We start from the raw sequence: 22981 nt of genomic DNA on the forward strand, positions 1-22981 counted from the left end.
GCCAAGACTCTAGGAGGCATATCTCAGAGACAAAAGAATTCTCTGACATCAGACACTTCGAGTTCCTCTGTCAGGTGGAGTTTATGTGTTAGCTGCCACCACTACTACTCTGATTCACACTGATTTCATGTATCATGGCTTCTCACAGTAAGTTTCTTGCCGTTGTATGAGCTACTAGATGCCGGCCTGTGCCTGAAGTCTTTCAATTGTAAGAGTGAGCAAGAGGATGGGCATTGTTACATAGTAGGTAAGCTGTGCAAGATCCTAGCCAATCCACCATGGTTTTGCTCTTGGCTTCTGGTTTCACAACAGCAGCTCAGCTACTGCAATTGAGCCATTGAACCATTGGACAGAAGATATTTCCCTGCTTCTGTCTTTCTCACTGTAATTTTGCTTTTCAAAGAAAAAAAAATATTGAAGAAAGTGGGTCCCATGCATGGTGTTGAGGGAAATGTGAAGCCAATTGACTTGCATCTTATGTGCGACAACCTGGAGCACTTTCACTGCTTAATATTTAGAGTCGAGGCTCTATCAAGACCAACAATGATGAGCACAGAGGCAAGAGAGGCAACTATTTTTTTTTTTTTTGGAAAAATATGTCATGTAGGGCCCAGCAGCGTGGCCTATTGGCTAAAGTCCTCACCTTGAATGTGCCAGTATCCTACATGGGCGCTGATTCTAATCCTGGCAGCTCCACTTCCTGTCCAGCTCCCTGCTTGTGCTCTGGGAAAGCAGCTTAGGACGGCCCAAAGCTTTGGGATCCTCCACCCATGTGGGAGACCTGGAGGGGGTTCCAGGCTCCTGGCTCCAGATCAGAATAGCACTGGCTGTTGCGCTTACTTGGGGTGTGAATCATTGGATGGAAGATCTTCCTCTCTGTCTCTCCTACTCTTCATATATCTGACGTGGTAATAAAAATAAAATCTTTTAAAAATGTGTCGTGTAATCAGTACCTTACTTAAACTACAGAATGAAGTTGTACACATCTATCTGCTTCCCACCAGACTGTTCATTTGAGCCACCAGCTGTAAACTGTTTGCAGTTGTTGCTTATCAACTACTGGCTCAGGTCCTCAGTAGGACACTCCTCAGAGAGCTTCCTGTAAATGAGATTTATTGAATTTTTCAAAGTTCCTGTTTTAAGATATTCCCAGTCTCTCACAGCATCCTAACATCCTTTGATTTTTGTAATTACATTTTAGGAATGTGTGGAATAGGGTGGAAGGATGGGATTCACAGGAATTGGGAGAAAACAGAGGAGTGGGTCATTTTTTCCACTTATACATCCTGCTTCAGTAACCAAGGGTTGGGACAACATTCAAATTACTAACTTGGTGTCTCCAATTTCAAGAAGAACACCACCACCTTGTTTTCTCTCGAGAAGCGCTTTCCGCTTCCCTCCTCTTCCCCTGCTCACATGATCACTTTGCAAATAAAACTTCTCTGTCGCTAAAAAGAGAAACTGAAAAAATGACTTTGAAATCCAGTTTCTGTATCCACCTCCTAAATGTGAGCAACTGGTATTTAGTAGAAATCTACATATTTTCTCTATCCTCACGTACACTTGCTGTTCTTGGGAGGACCCAAGAAAGATTAGATTCAATGCTTAGGACCCGAGGTTCAGCCACTATGGCCATTTGATGAGCTGGGCCTTGGCCTGCCTAGACTCAAGAGGCTTCGCCCTTCTTGGTGAGTACACTGGAAGCAGATGCCTTGGGAACAAGGCAGGCCTAGGCTCCACCCACCTCCAACATCAAGAGGTGGGTGGCACTGGGGGAGTGCGACCTAATCATTGTTTTTCATGAGTTGGGTTTCTGTGTAGTGTGTGTGTGTGTGTGTGTTTGTGTGTGTGTGTGTGATTTAATAGCACTCAATCTGTGTGTGCATGCATTTAGATAATTATGGAGAAATTGGTGTGATCATTTCCAAAGTTTGTATTTTTCCTTCCTGTTTTAGGTCAGGGTTAAATGATATTCAGAGAAGCTATACCAGGTCTCCCAATCATCCTAGTACTTCAGGATGGATACTGGAGCCTTGATACCAAACCAGGGTGTCAATGTGGCACACCCTGCAAGGTTTCTATCCAGGTGGTTCCGGTAGTTCTGAAATGAGGTCCATCTCACCAATTCAAGCACAAGGGAACCCTTTCAATGTTCATTGGCTGGCATGGTTGACCTTGGCGTCTCCTTTGTCCCAGATATTTGCTGTCATCATGTGGCTGGGGTAGTGATTAAATCTCTTCTCTCCTCCTTTCTCTGGGATGGTCCAGATGTGCTTTCCAGACCTCAGTGGGCTTCCATCTCCAGATGGAGCCGGACCAGTTGTCCAATACTCCTTTTCAACTGAGGAGGACCAGTTCTTGCAAGTGCACCAAGACCTTCAGCCAGTTGATCCTGCCCTAGTGGAGCTCCACCCTCAGCGCTCACTGAGCTAGCACCACCATGCAGGCATGTAAAGTATCCAAGCCAGGTGATCTGAGGCCTGCCACACCCTCTACTCCCAGGACTTGCAGACCCAGGACCCATTGCACTGGCCAGCCAAGGACCCAGGCCAAGCAACAAAAACCACCACACATACAGCCACTGGGGCTCAAAAACTGGGTTCATCACACAACTGTGCCCAAGAGCCCAGACAAGGCTACCAGGACCCCACTGGATTTCCTGCACCCAGAGCTCATGTATCCCGCACCAACCTCCCCCTGACTGCCATGGCTTGCCGCAACTCATTTTCCACCAGCATGTGTTGCAGCCTGGCTCAGTCTAGTCTTCCCCCAATTCCACTTGATGTTGCTGTGTGCTGAAGCCTATCCAAGTACAATCCATCTGGATGTGTAGCTGCAGCTAGGCAGTGGCTGGGGATTATGTGGGTGTGGTTGTATTCCTGTTTATGCAGAGGCATGAGGTACCAAGGGTCATTTTCACAGATTTAGCACAAACCTTGTGGAATCTTCTCTTTGCTAAGCTCAGCCCCATAGCTCCTGTATAAGAGCCAAAATTCTTTTTCAATTCCCATATTGTGCACTGAAACAAAATTACCAGGAAAGCTCGGTGAGTCTTTCCTTTAACATAGTATAGAAAAAGATAATGAAAACCAGTTGTTGGCCAAATTTTTACTGTTAATTGACCAGTTGAACTTGGAAGAGGACGGGGGAAAGCAACTCCCAAAAGTGGTTCAGAGATCAGGTGCCTTTTTAATGGAGAGAAAATGATATCATAGTTTCTTTTAAATTTGCTTTTCTCTTTTCCCACAGGAAGCCTAATGAAATACCATTTGAAAAGAAGCATGCCTCTAATGTCCCTGAGAACAACCTCGAGAATAAGGAAATTCTCAGTCAGGTTGACAAGATCCACATTTGTCAGCAGTCCTTTGAACACAATGGAAATGAGAAAAATTTCAGCGGGAAGAAGATAGTCCTTATGGGTGAGCAAGTTTGTACCAAAGACCCATGTAATCAGCAGCCTGGTAGTGTTGGAGAAGTAATACATGTTGGCTACTATAAATCTTGCCTTAGCACCAAACAGAGAACTGACACAGGAGACAATTTGTATGTGTCCAATGAATCTAAAGAAAACATGCACCAGACGTCAAAACTCATTAGTGCTCAGATCTTTCGAAATGCAGAGAATCCGTATGAATGCAATGAGCGTGGCGAAGCCTTTAATCAGCAATTTTCATTAAGTGGGCAACAGAGACTCCACACAAGGAGAAAAAGGTATGAGTGTAGGGCGTGTGGAAAAGAGTTTCCTCATAAGTCAAGCCTAATCATACATGAGAGGGTCCACACAGGGGAGAAACCTTATGAATGCAGGGATTGTGGCAAAAGTTTTTCACATAAGTCAAGCATGAATGCACAACACAGATTGCACTCTGGGGAAAAACCTTATGAATGTAATAAGTGTGGGAAACACTTTTCTTATAAGCAACACCTCAAATCACATCAGAGAATCCACACTGGGGAAAAACCTTATGAATGTAGCGAGTGTGGAAAAGCTTATATTCGTAAGTCACACCTCATTACCCATCAGAGAATCCACACTGGGGAGAAACCTTATGAATGTAGGGCGTGTGGAAAAGCTTTTATTCGTAAGTCACACCTCATTACTCATCAGAGAATCCACACTGGGGAAAAACCTTATGAATGCAGTGAGTGTGGAAAAGGCTTTTCTAATAAGTCAAGCATGAGATCACATCAGAGAATCCACACTGGGGAAAAACCGTATGAATGTAGCCAGTGTGGAAAAGGATTTGCTCGTAAGCCACACCTCATTAGCCATCAGAGAATCCACACAGGTGAAAAACCTTATGAATGTAGTGAATGTGGAAAAGCTTTTATTTGTAAGTCACACCTCATTAGCCATCAGAAAATACACACTGGGGAAAAACCTTATGAATGTAGTGAATGTGGAAAAGCTTTTACTCATAAGTCACACCTCATTAGCCATCAGAGAATCCACACTGGGGAAAACCTTATGAATGTAGAGAGTTTGGAATAGCTTGTTTCTCAGAAGTCGAACCTAATCATACATCAGATGGTCCACACAGGGGAGAAATCTTACGAGTGTAGTGTGCATCTTCAAGGCTTTACTTACCAGACAGGTTTCATTTGACATCAGAGTATCCATACAGGATAAGAGCCACATGAATGTAATGAGTGGAAAATCCTGTTGCAAACAGTCAAGTTTTATTAAACATCTCAATTCACGTGAGAATGTAGAAATGTGTTACATGTGTGTTAAAATTCATACACAAACCTTTTCAGCACAGTGGAAAGCATAATGCTTCAATAAGTACCATATTGACAGAAATGAGCAAACACACAGCATTGATTGAAAAATCAGTTTTCTGAAGTCAGTTGTTGGCAGAGTTACAGACCTCAGAACTACAAAAGAATGTCAACCGAAAGACTGGCCACCATAAACCTGTTATGGTCTGTTGAAGCTTGCAAAGTGAATGAAAGAAAACAACCATTAGCCAGAGTGCAAATACAAAGCATTGTGAAACGGCAATGGATGTGGAAACATACTTTGAAAGTCTCAGCAAGTGTTAAATAATAAACATGAGGATTATCATTTTATTTCAGAATAGAGGGTATTTGTTGCTAAAATAATTAAGAAGCAATTTGTACATGATCTCCCTTTGTTTTGAGGTGGTAAATGTGAATGCTGTTTTCAGATTAATGTTGACAATAAATGCTCAGTATGTAACACTTGTTTCAAAAGCCATTCTTGTCATTTACACATTTGTCTTCTTTAGAATCACAAAGTTGCTCATCCTATTACATCATTATATTGGAACCACAGATATCAAAGGATGCATGTGGCAGTTGTAGTTTTAAAGACCCAGATTTGAAGGATGAATATTTTCCAGAGGCAAAATTGTGTTGTTATATTTGGCCCAATGTGGATCCTATTTGGCCACTATCTTTCCTTGAATAATAAGTATGAGAGATCACTCCTGCATCTCTGCCAGCTTATCCCATGCAGGACACCATAGGCATATGGCACATGGCACACTGTGTCTCCGAGGCAAAGCCCTGGCAGTGGTCTCAGCTAATGGAGACTATCTTTTCCTGTTCACTGGGCATACATCCAGAGTAGTAGGCTGTATCCCAATTTCTCTGTTCCTGCAAAGCTGTGCTAGAATTTCCCTGATAAGCAACACTGAGAAGTTAAGTGCAATCCTCATCCGGTTTACCAGTCACACGTAATGATCATGCCCAAAGGCATAGCTTTCAGCCCAGGTGCTAGCTTATCTTGGTCTACCTGCACATGGCCAATAACACTAAGCTATCAACCCTGCTTACAGAATGTAACTGGTGACTTGATTAGAGTGTTCAGAGAGATAGGCATGCCTACTGGCCAGTTTTAATAGCAGTGCAGGGTGGGAGTACTGTCGAGACCACCCTCTCTGCTGTCTATATGCTTGTATGATCTTCCAACTAAATGGGCATCCCTTACCAGTTTGTCTCTCTGGTGGTTCTGCAGCCAAGCAACACCATTGTCATGGCCCTCAGGAGTCTCGGGGACTGCTGGTCAAAAAACAGCCAAGACTCTAGGAGGCATATCTCAGAGACAAAAGAATTCTCTGACATCAGACACTTCGAGTTCCTCTGTCAGGTGGAGTTTATGTGTTAGCTGCCACCACTACTACTCTGATTCACACTGATTTCATGTATCATGGCTTCTCACAGTAAGTTTCTTGCCGTTGTATGAGCTACTAGATGCCGGCCTGTGCCTGAAGTCTTTCAATTGTAAGAGTGAGCAAGAGGATGGGCATTGTTACATAGTAGGTAAGCTGTGCAAGATCCTAGCCAATCCACCATGGTTTTGCTCTTGGCTTCTGGTTTCACAACAGCAGCTCAGCTACTGCAATTGAGCCATTGAACCATTGGACAGAAGATATTTCCCTGCTTCTGTCTTTCTCACTGTAATTTTGCTTTTCAAAGAAAAAAAAATATTGAAGAAAGTGGGTCCCATGCATGGTGTTGAGGGAAATGTGAAGCCAATTGACTTGCATCTTATGTGCGACAACCTGGAGCACTTTCACTGCTTAATATTTAGAGTCGAGGCTCTATCAAGACCAACAATGATGAGCACAGAGGCAAGAGAGGCAACTATTTTTTTTTTTTTTGGAAAAATATGTCATGTAGGGCCCAGCAGCGTGGCCTATTGGCTAAAGTCCTCACCTTGAATGTGCCAGTATCCTACATGGGCGCTGATTCTAATCCTGGCAGCTCCACTTCCTGTCCAGCTCCCTGCTTGTGCTCTGGGAAAGCAGCTTAGGACGGCCCAAAGCTTTGGGATCCTCCACCCATGTGGGAGACCTGGAGGGGGTTCCAGGCTCCTGGCTCCAGATCAGAATAGCACTGGCTGTTGCGCTTACTTGGGGTGTGAATCATTGGATGGAAGATCTTCCTCTCTGTCTCTCCTACTCTTCATATATCTGACGTGGTAATAAAAATAAAATCTTTTAAAAATGTGTCGTGTAATCAGTACCTTACTTAAACTACAGAATGAAGTTGTACACATCTATCTGCTTCCCACCAGACTGTTCATTTGAGCCACCAGCTGTAAACTGTTTGCAGTTGTTGCTTATCAACTACTGGCTCAGGTCCTCAGTAGGACACTCCTCAGAGAGCTTCCTGTAAATGAGATTTATTGAATTTTTCAAAGTTCCTGTTTTAAGATATTCCCAGTCTCTCACAGCATCCTAACATCCTTTGATTTTTGTAATTACATTTTAGGAATGTGTGGAATAGGGTGGAAGGATGGGATTCACAGGAATTGGGAGAAAACAGAGGAGTGGGTCATTTTTTCCACTTATACATCCTGCTTCAGTAACCAAGGGTTGGGACAACATTCAAATTACTAACTTGGTGTCTCCAATTTCAAGAAGAACACCACCACCTTGTTTTCTCTCGAGAAGCGCTTTCCGCTTCCCTCCTCTTCCCCTGCTCACATGATCACTTTGCAAATAAAACTTCTCTGTCGCTAAAAAGAGAAACTGAAAAAATGACTTTGAAATCCAGTTTCTGTATCCACCTCCTAAATGTGAGCAACTGGTATTTAGTAGAAATCTACATATTTTCTCTATCCTCACGTACACTTGCTGTTCTTGGGAGGACCCAAGAAAGATTAGATTCAATGCTTAGGACCCGAGGTTCAGCCACTATGGCCATTTGATGAGCTGGGCCTTGGCCTGCCTAGACTCAAGAGGCTTCGCCCTTCTTGGTGAGTACACTGGAAGCAGATGCCTTGGGAACAAGGCAGGCCTAGGCTCCACCCACCTCCAACATCAAGAGGTGGGTGGCACTGGGGGAGTGCGACCTAATCATTGTTTTTCATGAGTTGGGTTTCTGTGTAGTGTGTGTGTGTGTGTGTGTGTTTGTGTGTGTGTGTGTGATTTAATAGCACTCAATCTGTGTGTGCATGCATTTAGATAATTATGGAGAAATTGGTGTGATCATTTCCAAAGTTTGTATTTTTCCTTCCTGTTTTAGGTCAGGGTTAAATGATATTCAGAGAAGCTATACCAGGTCTCCCAATCATCCTAGCACTTCAGGATGGATACTGGAGCCTTGATACCAAACCAGGGTGTCAATGTGGCACACCCTGCAAGGTTTCTATCCAGGTGGTTCTGGTAGTTCTGAAATGAGGTCCATCTCACCAATTCAAGCACAAGGGAACCCTTTCAATGTTCATTGGCTGGCATGGTTGACCTTGGCGTCTCCTTTGTCCCAGATATTTGCTGTCATCATGTGGCTGGGGTAGTGATTAAATCTCTTCTCTCCTCCTTTCTCTGGGATGGTCCAGATGTGCTTTCCAGACCTCAGTGGGCTTCCATCTCCAGATGGAGCCGGACCAGTTTTCCAATACTCCTTTTCAACTGAGGAGGACCAGTTCTTGCAAGTGCACCAAGACCTTCAGCCAGTTGATCCTGCCCTAGTGGAGCTCCACCCTCAGCGCTCACTGAGCTAGCACCACCATGCAGGCATGTAAAGTATCCAAGCCAGGTGATCTGAGGCCTGCCACACCCTCTACTCCCAGGACTTGCAGACCCAGGACCCATTGCACTGGCCAGCCAAGGACCCAGGCCAAGCAACAAAAACCGCCACACATACAGCCACTGGGGCTCAAAAACTGGGTTCATCACACAACTGTGCCCAAGAGCCCAGACAAGGCTACCAGGACCCCACTGGATTTCCTGCACCCAGAGCTCATGTATCCCGCACCAACCTCCCCCTGACTGCCATGGCTTGCCTCAACTCATTTTCCACCAGCATGTGTTGCAGCCTGGCTCAGTCTAGTCTTCCCCCAATTCTACTTGATGTTGCTGTGTGCTGAAGCCTATCCAAGTACAATCCATCTGGATGTGTAGCTGCAGCTAGGCAGTGGCTGGGGATTATGTGGGTGTGGTTGTATTCCTGTTTATGCAGAGGCATGAGGTACCAAGGGTCATTTTCACAGATTTAGCACAAACCTTGTGGAATCTTCTCTTTGCTAAGCTCAGCCCCATAGCTCCTGTATAAGAGCCAAAATTCTTTTTCAATTCCCATATTGTGCACTGAAACAAAATTACCAGGAAAGCTCGGTGAGTCTTTCCTTTAACATAGTATAGAAAAAGATAATGAAAACCAGTTGTTGGCCAAATTTTTACTGTTAATTGACCAGTTGAACTTGGAAGAGGACGGGGGAAAGCAACTCCCAAAAGTGGTTCAGAGATCAGGTGCCTTTTTAATGGAGAGAAAATGATATCATAGTTTCTTTTAAATTTGCTTTTCTCTTTTCCCACAGGAAGCCTAATGAAATACCATTTGAAAAGAAGCATGCCTCTAATGTCCCTGAGAACAACCTCGAGAATAAGGAAATTCTCAGTCAGGTTGACAAGATCCACATTTGTCAGCAGTCCTTTGAACACAATGGAAATGAGAAAAATTTCAGCGGGAAGAAGATAGTCCTTATGGGTGAGCAAGTTTGTACCAAAGACCCATGTAATCAGCAGCCTGGTAGTGTTGGAGAAGTAATACATGTTGGCTACTATAAATCTTGCCTTAGCACCAAACAGAGAACTGACACAGGAGACAATTTGTATGTGTCCAATGAATCTAAAGAAAACATGCACCAGACGTCAAAACTCATTAGTGCTCAGATCTTTCGAAATGCAGAGAATCCGTATGAATGCAATGAGCGTGGCGAAGCCTTTAATCAGCAATTTTCATTAAGTGGGCAACAGAGACTCCACACAAGGAGAAAAAGGTATGAGTGTAGGGCGTGTGGAAAAGAGTTTCCTCATAAGTCAAGCCTAATCATACATGAGAGGGTCCACACAGGGGAGAAACCTTATGAATGCAGGGATTGTGGCAAAAGTTTTTCACATAAGTCAAGCATGAATGCACAACACAGATTGCACTCTGGGGAAAAACCTTATGAATGTAATAAGTGTGGGAAACACTTTTCTTATAAGCAACACCTCAAATCACATCAGAGAATCCACACTGGGGAAAAACCTTATGAATGTAGCGAGTGTGGAAAAGCTTATATTCGTAAGTCACACCTCATTACCCATCAGAGAATCCACACTGGGGAGAAACCTTATGAATGTAGGGCGTGTGGAAAAGCTTTTATTCGTAAGTCACACCTCATTACTCATCAGAGAATCCACACTGGGGAAAAACCTTATGAATGCAGTGAGTGTGGAAAAGGCTTTTCTAATAAGTCAAGCATGAGATCACATCAGAGAATCCACACTGGGGAAAAACCGTATGAATGTAGCCAGTGTGGAAAAGGATTTGCTCGTAAGCCACACCTCATTAGCCATCAGAGAATCCACACAGGTGAAAAACCTTATGAATGTAGTGAATGTGGAAAAGCTTTTATTTGTAAGTCACACCTCATTAGCCATCAGAAAATACACACTGGGGAAAAACCTTATGAATGTAGTGAATGTGGAAAAGCTTTTACTCATAAGTCACACCTCATTAGCCATCAGAGAATCCACACTGGGGAAAAACCTTATGAATGTAAAGAATGTGGAAAAGGTTTTATTTGTAAGTCATACCTTACTAAACACCAGAAAATCCACACTGGGGAAAAACCTTATGAATGTAGAGATTGTGGAAAAGCTTTTACTCATAAGTCATACCTCATTAGCCATCAGAGAATCCACACTGGGGAGAAACCTTATGAATGTAGGGAGTGTGGAAAGGCTTTTCATCACAAGTCAAGCATGAGATCACATCAGAGAATCCACACTGGGGAAAAACCTTATGAATGTAGACAGTGTGGAAAAACTTTTACCACCCAGTCAGGTTTCATTCATCATCAGAGAATCCACATGGGAGAAAAACCGTATGAATGTAGTGAATGTGGAAAAGCTTTTATTCGTAAGTCACACCTTATTACTCATCAGAGAATCCACACTGGGGAAAAACCTTATGAATGTAGTCAGTGTGGAAAAGGCTTTTCTGATAAGTCAAGCATGAGATCACACCAGAGAATCCACACTGGGGAAAAACCTTATGAATGTAGCCAGTGTGGAAAAGGATTTGCTCATAAGCCACTCCTCATTAGACATCAGAGAATCCACACAGGTGAAAAACCTTATGAATGTAGTGAATGTGGAAAAGCTTTTATTTGTAAGTCACACCTCGTTAGCCATCAGAGAATCCACACTGGGGAAAAACCTTATGAATGTAGTGAGTGTGGAAAAGGCTTTCCTTGTAAACCACACCTCATTAGACATCAGAGAATCCACACTGGGGAAAACCTTATGAATGTAGAGAGTTTGGAATAGCTTGTTTCTCAGAAGTCGAACCTAATCATACATCAGATGGTCCACACAGGGGAGAAATCTTACGAGTGTAGTGTGCATCTTCAAGGCTTTACTTACCAGACAGGTTTCATTTGACATCAGAGTATCCATACAGGATAAGAGCCACATGAATGTAATGAGTGGAAAATCCTGTTGCAAACAGTCAAGTTTTATTAAACATCTCAATTCACGTGAGAATGTAGAAATGTGTTACATGTGTGTTAAAATTCATACACAAACCTTTTCAGCACAGTGGAAAGCATAATGCTTCAATAAGTACCATATTGACAGAAATGAGCAAACACACAGCATTGATTGAAAAATCAGTTTTCTGAAGTCAGTTGTTGGCAGAGTCGCAGACCTCAGAACTACAAAAGAATGTCAACCGAAAGACTGGCCACCATAAACCTGTTATGGTCTGTTGAAGCTTGCAAAGTGAATGAAAGAAAACAACCATTAGCCAGAGTGCAAATACAAAGCATTGTGAAACGGCAATGGATGTGGAAACATACTTTGAAAGTCTCAGCATGTGTTAAATAATAAACATGAGGATTATCATTTTATTTCAGAATAGAGGGTATTTGTTGCTAAAATAATTAAGAAGCAATTTGTACATGATCTCCCTTTGTTTTGAGGTGGTAAATGTGAATGCTGTTTTCAGATTAATGTTGACAATAAATGCTCAGTATGTAACACTTGTTTCAAAAGCCATTCTTGTCATTTACACATTTGTCTTCTTTAGAATCACAAAGTTGCTCATCCTATTACATCATTATATTGGAACCACAGATATCAAAGGATGCATGTGGCAGTTGTAGTTTTAAAGACCCAGATTTGAAGGATGAATATTTTCCAGAGGCAAAATTGTGTTGTTATATTTGGCCCAATGTGGATCCTATTTGGCCACTATCTTTCCTTGAATAATAAGTATGAGAGATCACTCCTGCATCTCTGCCAGCTTATCCCATGCAGGACACCATAGGCATATGGCACATGGCACACTGTGTCTCCGAGGCAAAGCCCTGGCAGTGGTCTCAGCTAATGGAGACTATCTTTTCCTGTTCACTGGGCATACATCCAGAGTAGTAGGCTGTATCCCAATTTCTCTGTTCCTGCAAAGCTGTGCTAGAATTTCCCTGATAAGCAACACTGAGAAGTTAAGTGCAATCCTCATCCGGTTTACCAGTCACACGTAATGATCATGCCCAAAGGCATAGCTTTCAGCCCAGGTGCTAGCTTATCTTGGTCTACCTGCACATGGCCAATAACACTAAGCTATCAACCCTGCTTACAGAATGTAACTGGTGACTTGATTAGAGTGTTCAGAGAGATAGGCATGCCTACTGGCCAGTTTTAATAGCAGTGCAGGGTGGGAGTACTGTCGAGACCACCCTCTCTGCTGTCTATATGCTTGTATGATCTTCCAACTAAATGGGCATCCCTTACCAGTTTGTCTCTCTGGTGGTTCTGCAGCCAAGCAACACCATTGTCATGGCCCTCAGGAGTCTCGGGGACTGCTGGTCAAAAAACAGCCAAGACTCTAGGAGGCATATCTCAGAGACAAAAGAATTCTCTGACATCAGACACTTCGAGTTCCTCTGTCAGGTGGAGTTTATGTGTTAGCTGCCACCACTACTACTCTGATTCACACTGATTTCATGTATCATGGCTTCTCACAGTAAGTTTCTTGCCGTTGTATGAGCTACTAGATGCCGGCCTGTGCCTGAAGTCTTTCAATTGTAAGAGTGAGCAAGAGGATGGGCATTGTTACATAGTAGGTAAGCTGTGCAAGATCCTAGCCAATCCACCATGGTTTTGCTCTTGGCTTCTGGTTTCACAACAGCAGCTCAGCTACTGCAATTGAGCCATTGAACCATTGGACAGAAGATATTTCCCTGCTTCTGTCTTTCTCACTGTAATTTTGCTTTTCAAAGAAAAAAAAATATTGAAGAAAGTGGGTCCCATGCATGGTGTTGAGGGAAATGTGAAGCCAATTGACTTGCATCTTATGTGCGACAACCTGGAGCACTTTCACTGCTTAATATTTAGAGTCGAGGCTCTATCAAGACCAACAATGATGAGCACAGAGGCAAGAGAGGCAACTATTTTTTTTTTTTTTTGGAAAAATATGTCATGTAGGGCCCAGCAGCGTGGCCTATTGGCTAAAGTCCTCACCTTGAATGTGCCAGTATCCTACATGGGCGCTGATTCTAATCCTGGCAGCTCCACTTCCTGTCCAGCTCCCTGCTTGTGCTCTGGGAAAGCAGCTTAGGACGGCCCAAAGCTTTGGGATCCTCCACCCATGTGGGAGACCTGGAGGGGGTTCCAGGCTCCTGGCTCCAGATCAGAATAGCACTGGCTGTTGCGCTTACTTGGGGTGTGAATCATTGGATGGAAGATCTTCCTCTCTGTCTCTCCTACTCTTCATATATCTGACGTGGTAATAAAAATAAAATCTTTTAAAAATGTGTCGTGTAATCAGTACCTTACTTAAACTACAGAATGAAGTTGTACACATCTATCTGCTTCCCACCAGACTGTTCATTTGAGCCACCAGCTGTAAACTGTTTGCAGTTGTTGCTTATCAACTACTGGCTCAGGTCCTCAGTAGGACACTCCTCAGAGAGCTTCCTGTAAATGAGATTTATTGAATTTTTCAAAGTTCCTGTTTTAAGATATTCCCAGTCTCTCACAGCATCCTAACATCCTTTGATTTTTGTAATTACATTTTAGGAATGTGTGGAATAGGGTGGAAGGATGGGATTCACAGGAATTGGGAGAAAACAGAGGAGTGGGTCATTTTTTCCACTTATACATCCTGCTTCAGTAACCAAGGGTTGGGACAACATTCAAATTACTAACTTGGTGTCTCCAATTTCAAGAAGAACACCACCACCTTGTTTTCTCTCGAGAAGCGCTTTCCGCTTCCCTCCTCTTCCCCTGCTCACATGATCACTTTGCAAATAAAACTTCTCTGTCGCTAAAAAGAGAAACTGAAAAAATGACTTTGAAATCCAGTTTCTGTATCCACCTCCTAAATGTGAGCAACTGGTATTTAGTAGAAATCTACATATTTTCTCTATCCTCACGTACACTTGCTGTTCTTGGGAGGACCCAAGAAAGATTAGATTCAATGCTTAGGACCCGAGGTTCAGCCACTATGGCCATTTGATGAGCTGGGCCTTGGCCTGCCTAGACTCAAGAGGCTTCGCCCTTCTTGGTGAGTACACTGGAAGCAGATGCCTTGGGAACAAGGCAGGCCTAGGCTCCACCCACCTCCAACATCAAGAGGTGGGTGGCACTGGGGGAGTGCGACCTAATCATTGTTTTTCATGAGTTGGGTTTCTGTGTAGTGTGTGTGTGTGTGTGTGTTTGTGTGTGTGTGTGTGATTTAATAGCACTCAATCTGTGTGTGCATGCATTTAGATAATTATGGAGAAATTGGTGTGATCATTTCCAAAGTTTGTATTTTTCCTTCCTGTTTTAGGTCAGGGTTAAATGATATTCAGAGAAGCTATACCAGGTCTCCCAATCATCCTAGTACTTCAGGATGGATACTGGAGCCTTGATACCAAACCAGGGTGTCAATGTGGCACACCCTGCAAGGTTTCTATCCAGGTGGTTCCGGTAGTTCTGAAATGAGGTCCATCTCACCAATTCAAGCACAAGGGAACCCTTTCAATGTTCATTGGCTGGCATGGTTGACCTTGGCGTCTCCTTTGTCCCAGATATTTGCTGTCATCATGTGGCTGGGGTAGTGATTAAATCTCTTCTCTCCTCCTTTCTCTGGGATGGTCCAGATGTGCTTTCCAGACCTCAGTGGGCTTCCATCTCCAGATGGAGCCGGACCAGTTGTCCAATACTCCTTTTCAACTGAGGAGGACCAGTTCTTGCAAGTGCACCAAGACCTTCAGCCAGTTGATCCTGCCCTAGTGGAGCTCCACCCTCAGCGCTCACTGAGCTAGCACCACCATGCAGGCATGTAAAGTATCCAAGCCAGGTGATCTGAGGCCTGCCACACCCTCTACTCCCAGGACTTGCAGACCCAGGACCCATTGCACTGGCCAGCCAAGGACCCAGGCCAAGCAACAAAAACCGCCACACATACAGCCACTGGGGCTCAAAAACTGGGTTCATCACACAACTGTGCCCAAGAGCCCAGACAAGGCTACCAGGACCCCACTGGATTTCCTGCACCCAGAGCTCATGTATCCCGCACCAACCTCCCCCTGACTGCCATGGCTTGCCGCAACTCATTTTCCACCAGCATGTGTTGCAGCCTGGCTCAGTCTAGTCTTCCCCCAATTCCACTTGATGTTGCTGTGTGCTGAAGCCTATCCAAGTACAATCCATCTGGATGTGTAGCTGCAGCTAGGCAGTGGCTGGGGATTATGTGGGTGTGGTTGTATTCCTGTTTATGCAGAGGCATGAGGTACCAAGGGTCATTTTCACAGATTTAGCACAAACCTTGTGGAATCTTCTCTTTGCTAAGCTCAGCCCCATAGCTCCTGTATAAGAGCCAAAATTCTTTTTCAATTCCCATATTGTGCACTGAAACAAAATTACCAGGAAAGCTCGGTGAGTCTTTCCTTTAACATAGTATAGAAAAAGATAATGAAAACCAGTTGTTGGCCAAATTTTTACTGTTAATTGACCAGTTGAACTTGGAAGAGGACGGGGGAAAGCAACTCCCAAAAGTGGTTCAGAGATCAGGTGCCTTTTTAATGGAGAGAAAATGATATCATAGTTTCTTTTAAATTTGCTTTTCTCTTTTCCCACAGGAAGCCTAATGAAATACCATTTGAAAAGAAGCATGCCTCTAATGTCCCTGAGAACAACCTCGAGAATAAGGAAATTCTCAGTCAGGTTGACAAGATCCACATTTGTCAGCAGTCCTTTGAACACAATGGAAATGAGAAAAATTTCAGCGGGAAGAAGATAGTCCTTATGGGTGAGCAAGTTTGTACCAAAGACCCATGTAATCAGCAGCCTGGTAGTGTTGGAGAAGTAATACATGTTGGCTACTATAAATCTTGCCTTAGCACCAAACAGAGAACTGACACAGGAGACAATTTGTATGTGTCCAATGAATCTAAAGAAAACATGCACCAGACGTCAAAACTCATTAGTGCTCAGATCTTTCGAAATGCAGAGAATCCGTATGAATGCAATGAGCGTGGCGAAGCCTTTAATCAGCAATTTTCATTAAGTGGGCAACAGAGACTCCACACAAGGAGAAAAAGGTATGAGTGTAGGGCGTGTGGAAAAGAGTTTCCTCATAAGTCAAGCCTAATCATACATGAGAGGGTCCACACAGGGGAGAAACCTTATGAATGCAGGGATTGTGGCAAAAGTTTTTCACATAAGTCAAGCATGAATGCACAACACAGATTGCACTCTGGGGAAAAACCTTATGAATGTAATAAGTGTGGGAAACACTTTTCTTATAAGCAACACCTCAAATCACATCAGAGAATCCACACTGGGGAAAAACCTTATGAATGTAGCGAGTGTGGAAAAGCTTATATTCGTAAGTCACACCTCATTACCCATCAGAGAATCCACACTGGGGAGAAACCTTATGAATGTAGGGCGTGTGGAAAAGCTTTTATTCGTAAGTCACACCTCATTACTCATCAGAGAATCCACACTGGGGAAAAACCTTATGAATGCAGTGAGTGTGGAAAAGGCTTTTCTAATAAGTCAAGCATGAGATCACATCAGAGAATCCACACTGGGGAAAAACCGTATGAATGTAGCCAGTGTGGAAAAGGATTTGCTCGTAAGCCACACCTCATTAGCCATCAGAGAATCCACACAGGTGAAAAACCTTATGAATGTAGTGAATGTGGAAAAGCTTTTATTTGTAAGTCACACCTCATTAGCCATCAGAAAATACACACTGGGGAAAAACCTTATGAATGTAGTGAATGTGGAAAAGCTTTTACTCATAAGTCACACCTCATTAGCCATCAGAGAATCCACACTGGGGAAAACCTTATGAATGTAGAGAGTTTGGAATAGCTTGTTTCTCAGAAGTCGAACCTAATCATACATCAGATGGTCCACACAGGGGAGAAATCTTACGAGTGTAGTGTGCATCTTCAAGGCTTTACTTACCAGACAGGTTTCATTTGACATCAGAGTATCCATACAGGATAAGAGCCACATGAATGTAATGAGTGGAAAATCCTGTTGCAAACAGTCAAGTTTTATTAAACATCTCAATTCACGTGAGAATGTAGAAATGTGTTACATGTGTGTTAAAATTCATACACAAACCTTTTCAGCACAGTGGAAAGCATAATGCTTCAATAAGTACCATATTGACAGAAATGAGCAAACACACAGCATTGATTGAAAAATCAGTTTTCTGAAGTCAGTTGTTGGCAGAGTTACAGACCTCAGAACTACAAAAGAATGTCAACCGAAAGACTGGCCACCATAAACCTGTTATGGTCTGTTGAAGCTTGCAAAGTGAATGAAAGAAAACAACCATTAGCCAGAGTGCAAATACAAAGCATTGTGAAACGGCAATGGATGTGGAAACATACTTTGAAAGTCTCAGCAAGTGTTAAATAATAAACATGAGGATTATCATTTTATTTCAGAATAGAGGGTATTTGTTGCTAAAATAATTAAGAAGCAATTTGTACATGATCTCCCTTTGTTTTGAGGTGGTAAATGTGAATGCTGTTTTCAGATTAATGTTGACAATAAATGCTCAGTATGTAACACTTGTTTCAAAAGCCATTCTTGTCATTTACACATTTGTCTTCTTTAGAATCACAAAGTTGCTCATCCTATTACATCATTATATTGGAACCACAGATATCAAAGGATGCATGTGGCAGTTGTAGTTTTAAAGACCCAGATTTGAAGGATGAATATTTTCCAGAGGCAAAATTGTGTTGTTATATTTGGCCCAATGTGGATCCTATTTGGCCACTATCTTTCCTTGAATAATAAGTATGAGAGATCACTCCTGCATCTCTGCCAGCTTATCCCATGCAGGACACCATAGGCATATGGCACATGGCACACTGTGTCTCCGAGGCAAAGCCCTGGCAGTGGTCTCAGCTAATGGAGACTATCTTTTCCTGTTCACTGGGCATACATCCAGAGTAGTAGGCTGTATCCCAATTTCTCTGTTCCTGCAAAGCTGTGCTAGAATTTCCCTGATAAGCAACACTGAGAAGTTAAGTGCAATCCTCATCCGGTTTACCAGTCACACGTAATGATCATGCCCAAAGGCATAGCTTTCAGCCCAGGTGCTAGCTTATCTTGGTCTACCTGCACATGGCCAATAACACTAAGCTATCAACCCTGCTTACAGAATGTAACTGGTGACTTGATTAGAGTGTTCAGAGAGATAGGCATGCCTACTGGCCAGTTTTAATAGCAGTGCAGGGTGGGAGTACTGTCGAGACCACCCTCTCTGCTGTCTATATGCTTGTATGATCTTCCAACTAAATGGGCATCCCTTACCAGTTTGTCTCTCTGGTGGTTCTGCAGCCAAGCAACACCATTGTCATGGCCCTCAGGAGTCTCGGGGACTGCTGGTCAAAAAACAGCCAAGACTCTAGGAGGCATATCTCAGAGACAAAAGAATTCTCTGACATCAGACACTTCGAGTTCCTCTGTCAGGTGGAGTTTATGTGTTAGCTGCCACCACTACTACTCTGATTCACACTGATTTCATGTATCATGGCTTCTCACAGTAAGTTTCTTGCCGTTGTATGAGCTACTAGATGCCGGCCTGTGCCTGAAGTCTTTCAATTGTAAGAGTGAGCAAGAGGATGGGCATTGTTACATAGTAGGTAAGCTGTGCAAGATCCTAGCCAATCCACCATGGTTTTGCTCTTGGCTTCTGGTTTCACAACAGCAGCTCAGCTACTGCAATTGAGCCATTGAACCATTGGACAGAAGATATTTCCCTGCTTCTGTCTTTCTCACTGTAATTTTGCTTTTCAAAGAAAAAAAAATATTGAAGAAAGTGGGTCCCATGCATGGTGTTGAGGGAAATGTGAAGCCAATTGACTTGCATCTTATGTGCGACAACCTGGAGCACTTTCACTGCTTAATATTTAGAGTCGAGGCTCTATCAAGACCAACAATGATGAGCACAGAGGCAAGAGAGGCAACTATTTTTTTTTTTTTTTGGAAAAATATGTCATGTAGGGCCCAGCAGCGTGGCCTATTGGCTAAAGTCCTCACCTTGAATGTGCCAGTATCCTACATGGGCGCTGATTCTAATCCTGGCAGCTCCACTTCCTGTCCAGCTCCCTGCTTGTGCTCTGGGAAAGCAGCTTAGGACGGCCCAAAGCTTTGGGATCCTCCACCCATGTGGGAGACCTGGAGGGGGTTCCAGGCTCCTGGCTCCAGATCAGAATAGCACTGGCTGTTGCGCTTACTTGGGGTGTGAATCATTGGATGGAAGATCTTCCTCTCTGTCTCTCCTACTCTTCATATATCTGACGTGGTAATAAAAATAAAATCTTTTAAAAATGTGTCGTGTAATCAGTACCTTACTTAAACTACAGAATGAAGTTGTACACATCTATCTGCTTCCCACCAGACTGTTCATTTGAGCCACCAGCTGTAAACTGTTTGCAGTTGTTGCTTATCAACTACTGGCTCAGGTCCTCAGTAGGACACTCCTCAGAGAGCTTCCTGTAAATGAGATTTATTGAATTTTTCAAAGTTCCTGTTTTAAGATATTCCCAGTCTCTCACAGCATCCTAACATCCTTTGATTTTTGTAATTACATTTTAGGAATGTGTGGAATAGGGTGGAAGGATGGGATTCACAGGAATTGGGAGAAAACAGAGGAGTGGGTCATTTTTTCCACTTATACATCCTGCTTCAGTAACCAAGGGTTGGGACAACATTCAAATTACTAACTTGGTGTCTCCAATTTCAAGAAGAACACCACCACCTTGTTTTCTCTCGAGAAGCGCTTTCCGCTTCCCTCCTCTTCCCCTGCTCACATGATCACTTTGCAAATAAAACTTCTCTGTCGCTAAAAAGAGAAACTGAAAAAATGACTTTGAAATCCAGTTTCTGTATCCACCTCCTAAATGTGAGCAACTGGTATTTAGTAGAAATCTACATATTTTCTCTATCCTCACGTACACTTGCTGTTCTTGGGAGGACCCAAGAAAGATTAGATTCAATGCTTAGGACCCGAGGTTCAGCCACTATGGCCATTTGATGAGCTGGGCCTTGGCCTGCCTAGACTCAAGAGGCTTCGCCCTTCTTGGTGAGTACACTGGAAGCAGATGCCTTGGGAACAAGGCAGGCCTAGGCTCCACCCACCTCCAACATCAAGAGGTGGGTGGCACTGGGGGAGTGCGACCTAATCATTGTTTTTCATGAGTTGGGTTTCTGTGTAGTGTGTGTGTGTGTGTGTGTTTGTGTGTGTGTGTGTGATTTAATAGCACTCAATCTGTGTGTGCATGCATTTAGATAATTATGGAGAAATTGGTGTGATCATTTCCAAAGTTTGTATTTTTCCTTCCTGTTTTAGGTCAGGGTTAAATGATATTCAGAGAAGCTATACCAGGTCTCCCAATCATCCTAGTACTTCAGGATGGATACTGGAGCCTTGATACCAAACCAGGGTGTCAATGTGGCACACCCTGCAAGGTTTCTATCCAGGTGGTTCCGGTAGTTCTGAAATGAGGTCCATCTCACCAATTCAAGCACAAGGGAACCCTTTCAATGTTCATTGGCTGGCATGGTTGACCTTGGCGTCTCCTTTATCCCAGATATTTGCTGTCATCATGTGGCTGGGGTAGTGATTAAATCTCTTCTCTCCTCCTTTCTCTGGGATGGTCCAGATGTGCTTTCCAGACCTCAGTGGGCTTCCATCTCCAGATGGAGCCGGACCAGTTGTCCAATACTCCTTTTCAACTGAGGAGGACCAGTTCTTGCAAGTGCACCAAGACCTTCAGCCAGTTGATCCTGCCCTAGTGGAGCTCCACCCTCAGCGCTCACTGAGCTAGCACCACCATGCAGGCATGTAAAGTATCCAAGCCAGGTGATCTGAGGCCTGCCACACCCTCTACTCCCAGGACTTGCAGACCCAGGACCCATTGCACTGGCCAGCCAAGGACCCAGGCCAAGCAACAAAAACCACCACACATACAGCCACTGGGGCTCAAAAACTGGGTTCATCACACAACTGTGCCCAAGAGCCCAGACAAGGCTACCAGGACCCCACTGGATTTCCTGCACCCAGAGCTCATGTATCCCGCACCAACCTCCCCCTGACTGCCATGGCTTGCCGCAACTCATTTTCCACCAGCATGTGTTGCAGCCTGGCTCAGTCTAGTCTTCCCCCAATTCCACTTGATGTTGCTGTGTGCTGAAGCCTATCCAAGTACAATCCATCTGGATGTGTAGCTGCAGCTAGGCAGTGGCTGGGGATTATGTGGGTGTGGTTGTATTCCTGTTTATGCAGAGGCATGAGGTACCAAGGGTCATTTTCACAGATTTAGCACAAACCTTGTGGAATCTTCTCTTTGCTAAGCTCAGCCCCATAGCTCCTGTATAAGAGCCAAAATTCTTTTTCAATTCCCATATTGTGCACTGAAACAAAATTACCAGGAAAGCTCGGTGAGTCTTTCCTTTAACATAGTATAGAAAAAGATAATGAAAACCAGTTGTTGGCCAAATTTTTACTGTTAATTGACCAGTTGAACTTGGAAGAGGACGGGGGAAAGCAACTCCCAAAAGTGGTTCAGAGATCAGGTGCCTTTTTAATGGAGAGAAAATGATATCATAGTTTCTTTTAAATTTGCTTTTCTCTTTTCCCACAGGAAGCCTAATGAAATACCATTTGAAAAGAAGCATGCCTCTAATGTCCCTGAGAACAACCTCGAGAATAAGGAAATTCTCAGTCAGGTTGACAAGATCCACATTTGTCAGCAGTCCTTTGAACACAATGGAAATGAGAAAAATTTCAGCGGGAAGAAGATAGTCCTTATGGGTGAGCAAGTTTGTACCAAAGACCCATGTAATCAGCAGCCTGGTAGTGTTGGAGAAGTAATACATGTTGGCTACTATAAATCTTGCCTTAGCACCAAACAGAGAACTGACACAGGAGACAATTTGTATGTGTCCAATGAATCTAAAGAAAACATGCACCAGACGTCAAAACTCATTAGTGCTCAGATCTTTCGAAATGCAGAGAATCCGTATGAATGCAATGAGCGTGGCGAAGCCTTTAATCAGCAATTTTCATTAAGTGGGCAACAGAGACTCCACACAAGGAGAAAAAGGTATGAGTGTAGGGCGTGTGGAAAAGAGTTTCCTCATAAGTCAAGCCTAATCATACATGAGAGGGTCCACACAGGGGAGAAACCTTATGAATGCAGGGATTGTGGCAAAAGTTTTTCACATAAGTCAAGCATGAATGCACAACACAGATTGCACTCTGGGGAAAAACCTTATGAATGTAATAAGTGTGGGAAACACTTTTCTTATAAGCAACACCTCAAATCACATCAGAGAATCCACACTGGGGAAAAACCTTATGAATGTAGCGAGTGTGGAAAAGCTTATATTCGTAAGTCACACCTCATTACCCATCAGAGAATCCACACTGGGGAGAAACCTTATGAATGTAGGGCGTGTGGAAAAGCTTTTATTCGTAAGTCACACCTCAT

The sequence above is a fragment of the Ochotona princeps genome, unplaced genomic scaffold (genome assembly GCF_030435755.1).
Source record: "Ochotona princeps isolate mOchPri1 unplaced genomic scaffold, mOchPri1.hap1 HAP1_SCAFFOLD_1276, whole genome shotgun sequence".
Lineage (NCBI taxonomy): Eukaryota > Metazoa > Chordata > Mammalia > Lagomorpha > Ochotonidae > Ochotona > Ochotona princeps.